At 42.8% G+C, this 17,212-nt stretch overlaps 1 long non-coding RNA gene across 1 annotated transcript in view; it reads left to right on the top strand.

Annotated features, from left to right (window-relative positions):
- The window catches only part of LOC130122740 (uncharacterized), a 56,292-nt gene that overhangs the window by 20,342 nt on the left and 18,738 nt on the right, over positions 1-17,212 (top strand). The window contains exon 2 of the long non-coding RNA XR_008811265.1: positions 16,276-16,356. This is a non-coding gene — a long non-coding RNA (uncharacterized LOC130122740). The remainder of the gene's footprint in view (positions 1-16,275; positions 16,357-17,212) is intronic.

The following is a 17,212-nucleotide window of genomic DNA, read 5'->3' as shown; positions in this document are numbered from 1 at the left end:
TTCTCTGAGGCCACGTCCTAATCATTGTCAGATGGTGGACTGAGCCCTGACGTCTGGAGCCATTTACAAGGCCTCCAGCCGACTGGAGGGGGGAGAAGAAAAAAGCCCTTCACCCAGCGATCTGTCCTTTGTTGTCTGAGAACGTGTGAGAGGGAAAATAGGGAGCAAATGAGGGGGAATTAGTGGTCGGCCAACTTGTACGGAGACGAAATATTTTATGACGAGCTCATATTGTTATGCTGCTTAACATTACTGGAGTGATGCTTAAATGTTTATAGGATTTTGACCGGTTTACATTTTTTTCTTTTTTTTTACGGAGTTGGAATTTTTTTCTTAATGGTTTCCTGCTCACTTTATTCGATCGCTGGCTGATGGAATTTGTTACAACGCTGTCCTGCCGTGGGTTTTGTCTGGGCATCGTTTGTTGTTTAAGCTCCTCCCACCCGACCAGCCTCCAGTCTCAGTGTAAACACGTGATTTGGTCAGGCGAGCGCAGGCAGCGGGTTGAGTTGGTGAAGTTAAGCTTAACAGCGGTTAAAATAAGAGCTGTAGTAATCCTACTTCTTTACAGGTGGTAAAACAATAAATGCTTTACAAGACATGTTGAGGCGGCTGACGCCCCACAAGGCGGACAGAAAATGACTTGGCATCAAACTCATTGGGGATATTCTGCTATGTTATCTCGTGTGAGATGCTAAATTGTTGATATGCTAGTTTAAAAAAAAGATGGGGTTATTTTTGTTTTTCTTGTTGATTTATTTCTCTGTACTTGTTGCTGGTGTTGTAACCAGGTGACCTCCCACGTGACTTGATCGGGAAACTGATCTTCCCGTTTCCTCCGTGTATCTGCTGTAATGATGCCATTAAGGAATGTGTGAGCCGTGCCACAGGCACATTTTGTGAGACGGAAACAGTCGGGTGTTGGAAAGGTTCATGCCTCATCAAAAAGAAAAGAAAAGAAAAGAAAAGATTCCTCTGTATTGTTTTGATCAACCAGTTTAACCCCACGACAATCAAGATACCCCCCATGTTTGCCCTTTCTGCGGGGCAATAGAAACAAATTTTCATCGTTTTACAGTTTGGTTGATTTGAAAACATGTTTGTTGTTATAAATATATTGTTTCAACCACTCAGTGAGACATTCTATGAAACTGATTTTTGTTTTATGAGCTGGATTACAATAAGACGCATAAATTTGAATATCAGCTGTTGGGCTTCCTGTTGGGGGAGGCTCTCTGTTCTGTTATTTAAACATCCATTCATATTATGAACAGGAAAAACAAAATGGAGGACAGAACAGGGATGGAAGTCATAATTTTTATTCGTTTCACTTTCAGTCATCAACGGTGCTATAACAGTGTGAGTTTTTAGCTTGTTTCAGTATGAAATGGTCTTTATAAGTGTTTTTGGTTAAAGTCTGCTTTAAATGTGTCTTTATTTGTTGTTGCGGAGGTATAGATATCTATTTAAGGTATATATGGAATAAATGTACTTATATATTTGTATGTTTCTAATGTAAACTAAATAAATGTGCGTTGAATCTCTCTCTCTCTCTCTCTCTCTCTCTCTCTCTCTCTCTCTCTCTCTCTCTCTCTCTCTCTCTCTCTCTCTCTCTCTCTCTCTCTCTCTCTCTCGGGTTAAGCCCAGCCCACAGAGCTGAGAGTAGCCCATACCCTCTGTGTGCAAATGCATTTAATTAAGTAATGAAAACTTGTTTGAGCCGTGCTCCACTCAGGTCCTCTGCTTCAGGAAATTGGTGGATAATCTGAAGTCTGTAGACACTCATTGTTGCCACAAGGCATTCTGGGGGTGAAGTCTGCGCCCTTTAAGATTGGTTTTCATGCATTTTGAATTACTATTATATGATCCCATGCTTACAGTGCCCCTCTCCTCGCCTCTCTACCTATTACCGCGGTCTGTCTCCTTTCATTGACCTTCTTCTCCTGCTGTCTCCCTGCTGTCTGCTTGTCTATAGTGGTAGTTTTATTGTTTGTGTTTCAATATCGGCTGGACTCGGTAGGAAATGATTGCATTCAACATATTCATTCACATTACGCCAAGTCCCCCTGCCTCACCCCCCCCCCCTCCATCTCTCTCTCTTTACCTTCTAAATTCATGGGGGATTTAGTTAGAGTGGGGTGAATGGTGGGGCAAGCCCAGGGGTAACAGATAGCATGAAACAGAGATCAGGAGGCTGCTGCATGGAAGCCGGAGAGGTCCTCTATTCAAGCCCTGCATGTTTTGAAACGGAAGAGGCACTCTTTAAATGCTTACAGTTGTTGAGGTCAGCGTTAAATTAATTTTACAGATTTCAAAACACTTCAGTCTACTGCACCCAAGTGAATATTTTACAGCGGCCTTGGATGTTTTGCATAGCGCCATATAGCAGAAATTGGTTGGAAATCGAATTGCTTATGAATGACTGTAAGACTCGGCACTAGTTCAGCAGGTTTTCGAGTTAGGAGGAGAGCACGGTTTGAGCGCGCTCCGTGGAAGTCCACCGCTGAATTGAATTTCCAGTTGCAAAACGTTTTGCCTTTTCGCTGATTTGGGACCCGAGAGTACAGTCGCTCACTGTCGGTCAGTTTGACGCATGTGATGTCACAGCGGGCTCTCTCTACTGGGGTGTCGAGTTCCCGTGTGTTTGTTGTCTTTTTAGGTCTGGACTCCTTTGCACGTAACAAAAGAAGAGGAGAAAATACAGAGAGGAGTAGAGGTGTCAGATTAATGGACTTGTGGGATCGATTTTTTTCTAGCTTCAGGTGTCAACTGGTTTGATCTTTCTGATGTATGGGGACATCCCTGCCCCCCATACACCCTGTAACCTGTAACCAAACACAATGAAATTAAGCTCACTTGACTTCAGCTGGCAGATTTTACCTCAGAAAAGCTTTATCAGGAGACACTTTTGTAATCAGATAATCTAATTTATTATTAAGAAATTTATTGACTTATTTAGCAAACTCTGAATCCAAAGATTAATAATTCAAAACTTTTTTGGGGACCTAACAAGAGTTTTGGGGACCTAACAAGATTCCAACCTATCAGTGTCAAGGTAAAATAAAAGTTGAAGTGTGGGCAGACAAAAAAAGACATGGGAACCAGGCAGGTAAATAGATCTGTTTTGCAACCCTCCAGGTAGAGAAGGTGCATATTGAGGGACCTACGGAGCTAATAATGAGTCATATCCTTAAACGGCCATGTTCCATCTCAGACACCTCTTAAATTTCACACTGCCACGGCAAATCACACACACACACACACACACACACACACACACACACACACACACACACACACACACACCACACACACACACACACACACACACACACACACATACAGATACACACACATTCGGACACACGCAATTGTACAAACAAAGACATGCAGTCAGTCTTGCTCTCTTTTTCACTTTGTCTCTTTCATGCACACACTGCACACACACAGACACACAGACACACACACACACACACATACACACACACACACACACACACACACATACATGCACACAGAACTCTAACTTGTTCATGACTACGTACTGTAGTTCACACCTTTGGGGGTGTTTGCTTGGAAAACACATCACGTCAGCTGGACCCGGGGTGACAGCACCACCATCAGCACGTCAGTCAGCATAGTGCACACAGAGCCACTGTTTTTTGACAGGTGTAGTAAGTAGGGGTGGTCTTGATCTGCGCAGGCTGGAAAGTTTAACAGAAAATTAGAAATTGAAATGATGTGTTTTTAGTGTGTCTGTGGTCAAATAATAAATAGCAAAAAAGTTAAATATGAATATGTCATTAAATCATCAAATCATCTGTTAAATCCCTTATTCTGAATTTTGCTAGCTTAACAAGAACACTACAGAAGCTGTCTGGAAAGGTTTTTAATGGTGCCCCCCCCCACCATATGTCAATTTGAACGTTACTTCTTTGCATTACTGTTGTATATGATGGCATGTTACTTTTTTTTTCTGCTTCTGGTGTGGGAAGATGGAGTCGCGAACTCAAGTTTGCAGCAGCCTCACCCAATACCGGTGTGGGAAGATGGTGGCGCGAAGTTACGTTTGCGGCGGCCTCCCCCAGTACCATCCATGCAGTGTCTTTGTCCATGTCTGCATCCAAGTTTGTGTCTTCATTTGATGGCTGGGAGAGATTGGTCTGCTGCATCATGTGGGCCCAGGGACCACGGCCCTGCCCGGAGCTGTGCCCAAAGAGAAAACACCAAGGGCAGTCTGACAGGATGCAGAAGCAGGGCTGGCTAAGCCAACTGCTAGCCCAAGCAGACCGGCAGTTCCGATAACACCGAGGGCGGTCTGGCTTCACCTAGCGTTGTTGACTGTGTTTTTGGTGTCATCGTGTGGAGTGCGGGGAGGTGTGTCGAGGGTGTCTAGCTGGGAGAGCTGGTCTGACAGGATGCGGGAGCGGAGCAGGCTAAGCTAACTGCTAGCCCATGCAGACCAGCAGTTCCTGCAGTCATCCTGGCTGGTGTTTGCTCTCTTAGACAGTGCTTGTTTTTTGGGGGGGGGGTGTATGTTAGATACTATATGTGTTTTTGTAGTTTTTTAGTTTTTGTAGTTTTTTTGTAGTTTGGATATATGTGTTCTAGTAGTTTGGATATGTGTTTTTGTCTTTGTGTTGCACTGCTGTGGGCTGGGGAAAATTATTTTTCGTTTCCTTTCATGTACTTAAGAGCATGAAATGAAACAACAAATAAATGTTCCTGATTCCTGACGTTCGCTGACAAAACCAAGCAACTTGTCTTGATAGATGAACAGGTCAAATTGAAAAAAACAAAATTCAGCTTTTTAGAACTTTTGAAAAGTTGGCTTTTTGAAAGCGATTTTTGATATAGCCAAAAAAAAAGTATTTACAATACCTTAGAGGTAAAAACATGGCTAAGAGGAAGGATAATTCTTACATGATCAGTATGACAATATATAGATAACTGTATCTTAGAGAGAATTTTTTTCTTATAGAGAAATAAGATGCTCACTCGCCATAGTGTGTTCCGCTTCACACAACTCTTTGAATTTCAAAGTGTGTGTGTGTGTGTGTGTGTGTGTGTGTGTGTGTGTGTGTGTGTGTGTGTGTGTGTGTTGTGTGTGTGTGTCCCTTTTGTAACATTAGTTGGACAAGCTGGTTAAATGAAGTCTGTCACATTCTGTGTGTGAGACTGATTGTAAAACTCTTCCTTGTTATAAAATCATTGGCGTTTGTTCAGTTATCTGCTCCATTGCTACTGTCTGTCTTTACAGGTCCCAAGGAGCTACTTTCCTTGGCTATGGTTGTCTTTTTCCATATTCTGTCCCTCACTACTTTAGGTTTATTCAGCATTGGCCTTGGGCCATTTCTACATTTTGGAAAGGGGGTGTGCAGGGTAGTAGTGAAGTGCAACAGTATAAAGTGGACAATTATCCTCAAATCCCCAAGTCTCCTCTACTGTTGTTCTCCTCTCCTCTCCTTTCCTCTCCTTGCTTCTGTCAACCCCCCTCCCCCCTCCTGTTTTTTTACAATCTTAAGTACAGTGGTGTTTAGAGGCAATCCAGTTATATGGAAGTAAGGAGTGCTTGATTTCTGTGTGATTCATTTGGAATAAATAGATGTGATATCAGACATGTTATATTTTTGAGATCGTGACCAAATCTTAGAATTTTCCAAGATTGCACATTTTTATTCATGTATGATTCATTTCCTGTTTGCCTTCATTCTTTTCATTTAATTTTCCCTTCACATGATTGGTAGATTCCCATTCTTGCATTATATTTCTACCCAGCTTTGAAAAAGAGTGTGAATACCAAGTGTATGGTTTCAAATGCCTTTGTGAGCTGAGTGGGTGGTGCATAGAAGAGTTATATGGTGTTCGCTGTAACTCAACCCAGCCAGGTCACTGTAATACAATTACACTGCTGCTGCTGCTGTGTGTGTGTGTAGGAGTGTGGGTGAGAGAGTGAGAGAGAGAGAGAGAGAGAGAGAGAGAGAGAGAGAGAGAGAGAGAGAGAGGAGAGAGAGAGAGAGAGAGAGAGAGAGAGAGAGAGAGAGAGAGAGAGAGAGAGAGAGAGAGAGAGAGAGAGAGAGAGAGAGAGAGAGAGAGAGAGAGAGAGAGAGAGTGAGGGGTGGGTGGGGGGTAGAGATGCTAAAAGAGACAAAGTGAGAGATGTGAGAGTAGGAGATAATAAGGAAGGCAGGGAGACTTGTGGTACCAGTCCCCCTTCTCGAAATTGCAAACTTTCCAGTGTGCACTGCGAGCCTCTCTAAATCTCTCTCCGAGTCCTTTTATGTGTTATTATGATTTACACTCGACTAGAAGCATGCATTAAGGCTGTGAAACTGAAACTTTTAGACACAAATAGTTTTTTTTCCTCCTCTCACATGGGTATGCCTGCATATTAGGCATTGGGCGCAGTGCCAGACATGCATTTAAGTCAAGAATGTTTAAATGGCGTGTGTGCGTTTGTATGCATGCTTGTGAGCACCCACTGTGTGGGTGGGTGTACGTGTTTGCATGTGTTCATTCTTGTATGTGCTTATCTATGTCCAAATGTGTATGTTAAATAGACCAGCTAACAGAGGAGCTTCAGAGTAATGCTGCCAGTAGAGGGCAAAAGGCCAGACTTGCTGAGTGATTGCTCTATTCCCCTTATTAAAGCCTGCATGTAGGTTCACGTATGAATCAAACTTCTGTTTGAAATTGTACCTATTTAAAGACTTACGTGAATTTTCTTGCATTTGATAGATTCCACCCCCCCCCTCCTAATTTGTATGCTATTAGTGTGTTATTGGCTAGTGCATAAGAGGGTGTTAGGCTAGATGGTAATGGCGAGGGGGCATATTGAGAGTGGTTTAAAAAGGGAGGCTTTAACTCACAAAAGACTAAGTAAATGACATGCGTTTTGGTCAGCAAGGATGATTGCACTAATTTGGAAGACTCTCTCATCCATATTTTATATTTTTGTAATGTGTTATTATATGCATTGTTATTATGTTTCTGTGTGCATTGTGCCAACATCAAAACCTGTTTGCTGCTGCACAAAGCAACTTTCCTTTCGTGTCTAGTCCTTTAAATGTGATTTTGAAGTGTGTCTGTCAGTTTCAGCATGTATGTGAGTGTAACATTGTACGACCACAGATGTGTAGACTCGCTAGCCCTTGGCTTACGGATTGGACCCTTTAGTTGTCTGGTTAGCACAGCCACCCGTGGTGCGGGGAACCCAGGTTCAATTCCTGCCTGCCCCCTGAATTCCTGCTACATTTGGTGGTAGCGGTGGGATACCTATGCACTCAGAGGCGTGAGGCGGAGCTGGTATGCAGAAGCGCGGGGATGTGCTTCTTGAAGGAGGGGAATAGTATAACAGTGTACGATCATGCATGACTAGACTCGCTAGCCCTTGGCTAATGGGTTGGACCCTTTTAGTTGACTGGTTAGCGCAGTCTGTGGTGCGGGGAACCCAGGTTCAATTCCTGCCTGCCCCCAGTCAACTAAAGGGTCCAACCTGTTTGCCAAGGGCTCGTGAGTCTTACACATCCGTGGTCGTACACTGTTACATCAGCATGTTTCTCCCCTACCATATGAGTTATATCTGGTTTGGGGTTAAATATTGAGAAGTCAACCTGAGATTTAACTTTTGAGAGAACGAGAGGGCCAGATAGATTGACAGAAATAATGAGAGTCACAGATGGAAAATTCGTCTTGTTATCATGCTTTTTCTGTTGTATAGATTTCAGCACATCCCCCTTTTCTCCTTTAGTATCTGTCCCCCTCTCTCCTTTACCCCTATCCTGCCTCCCTATGTCTATCACCGTGCTTGTCTCCGCCTTCTCAGATTTCCTTCAACACCATTTGCCACCTCTAATGCTCAGCTAAAACAAGATCTACTGTTCGCTTAAAGTTTAAAGCTGAAATCCATGATTTCCTTGATCTGTGCCTCCTTCCGGGAGTGAGAACTACAAACAATGTGTAGCAGCAATTTAATGTATTACAAACTCCAGTGTTCGTCCTACGTGGTCAAAGATTTCTGCAGCAGCTTCTGGAGAGCATCTCCAACCGTGGTGAATATGCCAGATCGTGTTGTGTAACCTGACTCCATGGTCCAGATAGATAAAATAGCTGTTTGGGAATGGAGCTTCTTTCAGACTACTGTTTTTGTTAAGGTGTGGCATAAAAAACAAACAACAAACAAACAAAAAATAAAAGCTATTTTCACTTTACTTGCCAAACTTTCAGTTTAAAATATCTTCCTTGAGGCAACACTTGCAAGCCTTTCTATTTAGCTTCTGCAGGACTTTGCTGAGAAAGATCTTAATGACTCTTTGTTTAATTTAACAAGAACCAATCCATTTCAGAATATTTTCCCCATTATAATACAGATGTCCAACTTCTTTTAAAAAAAAGAAATCTTTCCAGAGCATTCAGTCCATTCAAGGAGCGATAGCTATCAATGAGAGTTAGGAAATGAAGAAAACGGACACTAATATTTTCTACAGTTCTGGACTTCATAGACATAAATATTAACAGACTGTTTTGCAGTGAGTGTGTCTGTCAGTCTGCATTCTTGTCTTTGTTTACGTCAGTATTTGTGTGTGTGTGTGTGTGTGTGTGTGTGTGTGTGTGTGTGTGTGTGTGTGTGTGTGTGTGTGTGTGTGTGTGTGTGTGTGTGTGTGTGTGTGCGTGCGTGCGTGTGTGTGTGTGTGTTGAAGTAATGCCAAGCTGACATACTTTGATCGATCTGACAATAATCAGAGTGCATCAGCATCACATCTGTAAACAAAATATTTTTCTAGTTACGCGCTGTCCACATAACAGCACATTTGTAGTGCTCATCGAAATATGTGGGGTTCGGGGGAAGGTTCTGTTACACTGATGGTTGTTTAATATAGTAGTTCCTCATGATCCTGCACATTTCCTGGGTATATCTGTGTTTGTGTCTGTATTGGTGATGCATAGTTCATCTCTGGAGTCACCCAAACCTGCCTGCAACTTTAACGGACCTGCTCACAACCCAACCTGCGGTTGGCAAACACAGGGCATGGGACTCACGGCCCGCTATTTCAACCACACTTTTTAAAGCTCATAAATTTAGCCTCTGTCAGTCTACTGTAGTGTGTGTGTTATGGATTGAACAGATCAGAAGCTCATTTGGTAGGCTGTTAGGCTATGGAGAGACTAACCCTACAATGAAAATGAACTGTTTGAGCTTGGAGACATGTTAATGGAAATCACTTGTTTGTTGCTCCAAACTGCGGAGCAGTATGTGCTCCATGCGTAATGGAAATAAAGTGCATCTGATCAGTGAATCTGAAGCAAGTGGACTGCAAATACATTTTGTTGATTGCAAAACCTCAGGCTGAAATCCTATTGTGGAACTGTGAATAACTGTGTAACTGAAACAGCCGCAAGAATGGAAAAGTTGTCTCAGCGTGCATGTGTTGTTAATGCATAGGCTGCTTAGGCAGGTCTAAATAATTTCATTTTGGATTATCATTTGGATATGGATTTACCCGAATGATAATTTATCATTCGGGTAAATCATCCAAATGAAAAACAACCCAGGGAGCTTAGGGATATTAATAGCAGATATATTTATATTGATAATCAAGAAATGTTTTTCGCTGTATAAATCTGACCCACCCAAAACCCACCCAAGCCTCACAAAAAACTTTTCACCACTATTTTTTTGAACAGCACCCATGAGTCCCACGGGTAAAACCGTAGACTGAGTCAATGTTTTGCCATTTCCAAGCGTGTGTGTGTGTGTGTGTGAGAGTGAGTGTTTCACTGTGTCAGTATGTGTGAAAGTAACAAACCACAGACCCAGACAAACCCAAACAGATAACTTTGATGTGAGAATCCTAAATTAGTATGTTTGTGATTGGGGGTGGGGGTTGGGGGGTGGTGTTAGGTCGATGGATGGGGAAGAGATGTCATCCTTTATCTGTGCAACAGTACATCCTTGGCCCCATGTATAGATGCACACACCAGTTTGTGTGTGTGTGTGTGTGTGGCTGTCACTGCACATATGTTAGTGTTTCTTCTATACGCTAGCCAGTCCTTTCCTCAAGCCCACATCCAGCCTACATGTCAGCGACTCACTAGTTATTGTAAAGCAGAGAGAGAAATGACAGTTTGTAGCAACTCAGTGAAAGAAGGGATTTAAACTGTAATCCACTTGACTGATCCTTTTAGAAACAACCGGCTGTCTGGCATGTCGCCTGGCTCTCGCTGCGACACGCCTGCTTTTGATACCTGAAGGCCGGCTTGTAAACTGACACCCACAGTGGCATTTCCATTTCCCACATACCTCCAATCAGAGGCACAAGGTGGATTTCACTTCTTTGGCTGAGTTGAATAAGTCACTGTTATTTGCGTTCAGGTGAGCCAAGGTCCAAGCCCTTGGTTGTAACAGCTGGTAGCCCATGTGTAGGTTTTGAATCTGTGCATCTATCTGTCGATGCAACCTTTGTTGCAAGACTGTTGTCTTTACTTTTATTCCCATCATGCATCACTGCCCATATTCTCTTGGCCAAATCTGTCAGTAGATGAAAATTACTATGATAATTTTAAGCACGTTATGGATGTTTTTATGTCATTCCAGTGAAGGAATGATACACTGAAGAAATTAAATCAGTTACAGACTTGTGATTATATTCTATTTTTCCATCAGAGCTGGAATATTTGTACATTTATTTGTCTTTTTGTTGTTTTGCCCTTGGCTGCTGCTTTCTCACAGACTACAGTTTATAGAAGGTCAGGTCTGATCTGGGAGAGGCAGAGATGTTTGGGTACATATGACATAAACAGAGACTGTGGTGAACAGATTTTACCATGAAATCTGCATCCTTTATTATCTCTATCTTGTTTTCAGGTGAGATGGAATGGTCACATACCAAATAATTGTCAATGTTGACTATTCAACCCTGCTTTTATATATTAGTACAAAACTATATATATATATATATATATATATATATATATATATATATATATATATATATATATATACATACATATATCCCGCTCACTGTTTTTTGGGTGCTGTGTCTTCCTCAAACTCAGGTCCTCTACCAGAGGCCTGGGAGTTTGAGGGTTCTGTGTAGTAATTTAGCTGTTCCTAGGACTGCACTCTTCTGGACAGAGACCTCAGATGTTGTTCCTGGAATCTGCTGGAGCCACTCTCCCTGTTTGGGGGTCACAGCCCCTAGTGCTCCTATTACCACTGGGACTACTGTGGATTTCACCTTCCACATCCGCTCTAGTTTTTCCTTCAGCCCTTGGTATTTCTCTAGCTTCTCGTGCTCTTTCATCCTGATGTTGCCATCGCTCGGGATTGCTACATCGATCACTACTGGTGTCTTCTGTTCCTTGTCGACCACCACAATGTCTGGTTGGTTAGCCAGTGCCTGCTTGTCAGTCTGGAACTTGAATTTCCACAGGATCTTAGTTCTGCCATTCTCAACCACCTTTGGCGGTGTCTCCCATTTGGATTTGGGGACTTCCCATCTGTATTCAGTACAGATATTCCTGTACACTATCCTGGTTACTTGGCTATGCCTTTCCGTGTATGCTTTTCCAGCTAGCATTTTACACCCTGCTACTAAGTGCTGGACTGTCTCAGGGGTGTCTTTGCATAGCCTGCATCTTTGGTCTTGTCTGGTGTTGTAGACTCCTTCCCCAACCGATTTGAGTGCCTGTTCTTGTGTTGCAATGATCAGAGCTTCTGTGCCGTCCTACAGTCCAGCCTTTTCTAGCCACTAATAGGATTTCTCTTCCGTGATACCTCCTCTCCCTTATTCCTCCCCACTCTCTGTCTTCTGCTCCCTGAGGTACTTGCTCAGAAGTTCGTCCTGGGGGGCCTCTTGCTGATGTACTCGTGGATGTTCCTAGTTTCATCCTGAATAGTGGCTCTGACACTCACTAACCCTTGGCCCTCATCTTTTTGCATATCATACAGTCTGAGGCTGGTGGAATTTGGGTTGAACTCTCTGTGCAATTGATATCTGTGGCCTTTATCTCCTTCTTTGGCCAGATTATTCCAGCTGGGTATCTGATGACTGGTAGGACATATGTGTTGAAGGCTGGGATCTTATTCTTCACATTGAGTTGGCTCCTCAGGACCTGCCTCACTCTCTTGAGGTTTTTGGCTTTAGCTGACCTCCTTGCTGCCTCCCCATGGTTTCAATTTGCCTGTAGAATACCTGGGTACTTGTAACTGTCCTGTATGTCTGTTATCCTGCCATCTGGTAATTCAACCCCTTCAGTCCAATTCCTTTCTGAGTTTTGCTCATGTATTGACTCATGTGCCCATTCAGCTTAGCTGCTATGATGCCTGACAGGATCTTCCATGTTGTGGAGAGGCAGGGTATCGGCCGATAGTTTGCAGGTGTTGCACCCTTGTGGGGATCCCTCATGATCAGTAATGTTCTCCCCCCATGTTAGCCAGTCAGGGTGAGGCCCTGATGTTAGCAGCTGGTTCATCTGTGTTGCCAGGCGTTTGTGTAGTGCCGTTAGCTTCCACAACCAGTAGGCGTGAATCATGTTGTAAATACATATAATTGTATTTACACCAGTGTAAATACATGTAATTGTATTAACACCAGTAGGCGTGAATCACACACATTTGGTGTTGTCCATGTAGCTCTTCATGTTTGAGACTCGTTGTTGGATGTCGGCCACAATAAGGATAACTGGTTCTTGTTCTGGGATATTGCTGTGGTCTGCTCTTAAGTCCACCAGCCACTGGGCATTGGTAGTTATGTGATACCTCCTTTTCCCGTATATCCTTCCAGTATCAATCAGTCTCTTCTCTGGGTGGGTCTGATGTTGTTCCCTTGTTATTCTGTAGCTGGGAGTACCACTTTACATGGTTCTTTGGGGAACCACTTTAGACGGTTCTTTGGGGAACATGCCATTTACTCTTTTGGCTTTTGCTTCCCTATTGTATCTTTCCAGCCTCGCGGCCAGAGATGTGAGCCTTTGTTTGGCAGTTTCCAGGGCCTCACTTGTGGACATCTTGCTATACTTCTTCAACCAGGGCCTGTCTTTCATCACACCTTTTGCACCTCTGTTAACTTGCTAACATCTCTCTGATCTTGGCTTCCAGCCTTCTCTTCCATGGAAGGTACTGTTGGTGACCTGTGTTCTTAATCCTGTACCCAGGCATCTCCAGAATTACAGCTACAGTGGCATATACAAACTCATTGGTCTCTGTTATGGCGGCAGCCAAGATGTTGCATAAGGCTGTGTTCACATCTGCAACCAGGCTTTGTGATGGTACTTTGTCACTGATTTGTGGAAGCCGAGCCCATGGGTTGACTGTCTTTAGTCTGGCCATGATTCTCATTTGAACCTCAGTAGCTTCAGCTGTCATGGCTTGTAGGATTGTTTCAGCTGGATATATATATTTCTGAAGTCTACATCCACTTTCTGGAGAAAGTGGTCTGCAAAATCTATCATGTTCACATAACTACTTCTACCACTGTGTCTACCGCATGCCATGAATAGCTTTGAGAAAAAAAACTCTGAGATTGTTCACCTTTATCTGCCTTTGTATGACTTGTTGAGTTACAATTACCAAGACTTCCTGTTTATAATCCCACTCCTCTCTATCAGAGACAGCTTCTTGCCCAATCATAATCTTTAGCTAGTTTGGAAAAGGTATGAATGATTTGGTCCTACAAACTTATTTGTTTGAAGCATGTGCAAGCCTTTACACCCTTCCACCTATACACACTTTCTTCTGCTTTTGCCTACAGAAATCTGCATCGATCACCCAGTTGTATATCACTTACTCAAAGCCAAAATTGGAATTGCATTTTCATATCTATGACTTAAATGATGACACTAGTGGCACTTTTTAATTTATATAAAAACAACATCAGTGTAGCCCTGACAGTAAGAAAAGGAAATCTTTACTTTCACAGGTGCTTATTTGATTTTTTTTCTCATTCATTTACAATGAAAAATGCTAACTTCACTGGTTTCTCAGATTTTTTTGCACATTTTTTTCTTAGGGTGTAACGATTCATAAGCATATTTCTTATTTTATTTGAGATGATAACGTGGCCTTCTCCTGCTTATTTTAACACTGAAAGCCATTTGAGCCTATTGGACTGTTTTTTCCCCCCTGTCATATTTTATTCTATTGGAGCTATTCTTAAGTGACTACAGCTATTAATATGCATTTGTCAGAATATGGCAAGCAACAAATGGCACATTATTTGCTTTGACAGGAATTGAACAGTGCCTTTAGTTTAGAAAAGAAAGTAATACTTTTAATATCTTTTTCCTCTAGCAGGGTTCGAGAGAGATATAAACTTTTTAGGGCTTTGATTTATAGACCATTTGGCCTTTTTAACACCCCATATGAATTGACCTCTTTGTCTAATTGTGGTTCTGACTATAGGGAATACCCATGCATGGACGGAGTCAGGCACTTGTGTATACTGATACAGACACGTAGGCAGACAAACACACACTCTATACTAAGCACGCGTGCGCACACACACACACACACACACACACACACACACACACACACACACACATGGCTGAAGTGGTTTATAGGATTGCAATAAAAAAGAAATGTGTGAAATGAATCCAGTGTGAGTTACAGTGTTTTGGAGGCTGTGTTTTCTTAGAGATGGAGAAATAGACCCACCCAGATTTGTCATGTTTATTTAAAGACTTTTTACTTGGGTTTAATTTTCCAACTCTACAGGTGGGAATCAGCACAGCCTGACCCTTCAGTTACAAGATATAATATAAATGTGCAATAATTGGCATGCAACACCTGCGGGATTGTATCAAAATCAGACGACTTTTAAATGGTTTTTCAGTTGTGTAATTTCTTGCAGTTTATAGCTGAATTGCATTGCTTTTTTATGTTTGTTTATCTTCACTCGATACACCAAACAAAACACGAGCTGGGGAAACCTGCCTCTGTGATGCTTTCTCTTTAATTTCTAGAGGTTCTTTTGAAGAGGAGCGCAGGCGTCGGAGGGCAACAGCCAATATTTCGCGGCTTCCGGCGAAGCTGCTGGCTGCTCGCTTCCGTTTCCTATGAAGACTCCCTCTTCCATGCTTGCGTCATTGTTTATAGTTGGATTAGCAATTCGAGATGGGTGTAGGCATGGAAGTATACGTGATTGGTTGTTGGTTAGGGTTTAAACTCTTTTTGAATTTCTGTTGTTAGCAAGCGTTAAACGTTAGCTATCGTTACAGTACGATCTGGCAATGTTAAGGCCAGTTGTAAGCTAGCTAGCGAAATATTTCAGTGCGCATCGTTTGTTTCAAGTCAGTGCGCTTCGAGGTTCCGCGCTGTCTATTGGCCGACGCAACAGCCAATCACGGCTACTTCCGTGCCTACACCCTGTTAGATCTAGCATCAACCATTTGAGGGTTTGAGTTGCGAGAATGGAGTTGGAGTTGAGAGACGACGTGTACGACCGGATTGTTTCACAAGTAGACAACACGAGTCGAAGGTTTCTCCACACAATACACAAACATCAATACTCCCTCCCTCCCTCCCCTTTTTCTCCCCAGTTGCACTCTAGCCAATTACCCCACTCTTCCAAGCCGGCTCGGTCGCTGCTCCACCCCCTCTGCTGATCCGGGGAGGGCTGCAGACTACCACATGTCTCCTCCGAAACATGTGGAGTCGCCAACCACTTCTTTTCACAGGACAGTGAGGCGTTTCAGCAAGGGGACGTAGCGCGTGGGAGGATCACACTATTCCCCCCAGTTCCCCTCCCCCCCGAGCAGGCGCCACGACCGACCAGAAGAGGCGCTATTGCAGCGACCAGGACACACCCACATCCGACACCGTCAATTTGTGGTTGTAGGGACGCCCGACCAAGCTGGAGGTAACATGGGGATTCAAACCAGCGATCTCCAAACATCGATACTTTTTGTAGGCGTTAGACCGTTACCAACATGCAACTAACGCATGTTCCTGTAGACATCACCGTGTACTCAAATGTGATTGGTTGATACTGCTCGGACTAAAATCGAAACGGAAACCCAAATGCTTCCGATACCAAAATCAGAAGAGGTGTAATTGTTCTCCGCTAGTCTTTTTAAAAGAACAAAAACAAGCTCAGCAATGCACTTCATTTGATTATACCTGACAACCAGAAACCTTCACAGAAGTGTTAGTGCTTCTTTTACATCCATCATATCAATCAATCAATCAAGTTGCATTTTATATAGCGCTTTTCTAGCTGAAACAGCATACACTTATATATGTGTAACTGCTCTCTTCATATCTTGTTTGTACAGGGATGATAAAGTTGTGAAACGCCAGTCTGACTTTTCAAGTGTAACTCAGCATCTCAGCTTGCATATACTCCTCATTTACAGGTAAGAACAAGTATTTTATTTGATTTATTCACTCATATATTTTTATTAAACTGTCTTTAAAAATATAATATTATTGCCAAAAAACATTTGGATGTTGGGTGTGTCCGTTAACAAAGTCCACAGGTGTGCATGGGTTAGATAAAAGTCTGAAAGCTGCCCTCAGTCAGGAGAGGCCTTTGTGTGATGCTCATCCCTGCTAATGGTAGCTTTATCTTTTTTGTTGAAGCTATGAGTTTACATTTTATTGCTTTATAATTGAGAATAAAATCCGCTGTGGTGACCCCTGAGAAACAGAGAACAAGCCGAAAGAAGAAGCAAGCTTTATAATTTAGAATTGGTGAGAATGATGAGCTGATTTCAATAGGAGATACTAGATGCTTGGAGGAAACACTGCTTGTGCTTCCGGGTTCATTTGTTTGAACACTGAACACCCTTTTGGAGGCCTGGTACTATTTTGCATAAGTTGACCTAATAATAGTTCAATCAGGAGCGACAGAGTGAATGAAGTAAAGATAACGTTTATTACGACAGATGATTTAGTGGAAATTATGTAAGTCATGTTAAGAAAGTCTTTGGCGCTTAGACTCAAAGGGGATGTTTTTTTTTTATCGAGGGTTATCAGCCCTGAGCAGCAGCATAATAAATCCCCTCATGGAGTCCAGACATTGGTGGTGGGGGCTGATGATGTCTGCTGAGATGATAAAGCTGCTGAGGCTGACGAAGAGATGAAACCGATGAGCTGTGAGGACTAGGCAGTGATGGGGAGATGAAGGGAGGTGCATAACAGCAGCATGACTGCACTAAAAGAGGAGAGAAAAACATATTTAGAATGACAGCAGCAAGACGATAGGCTAAC

This window comes from Lampris incognitus, chromosome 1 (assembly GCF_029633865.1).
Source record: "Lampris incognitus isolate fLamInc1 chromosome 1, fLamInc1.hap2, whole genome shotgun sequence".
NCBI lineage: Eukaryota > Metazoa > Chordata > Actinopteri > Lampriformes > Lampridae > Lampris > Lampris incognitus.
The sequence above is the reverse complement of the archived record's forward strand: the minus strand, read 5'-3'. Positions and strand labels throughout refer to the sequence as shown.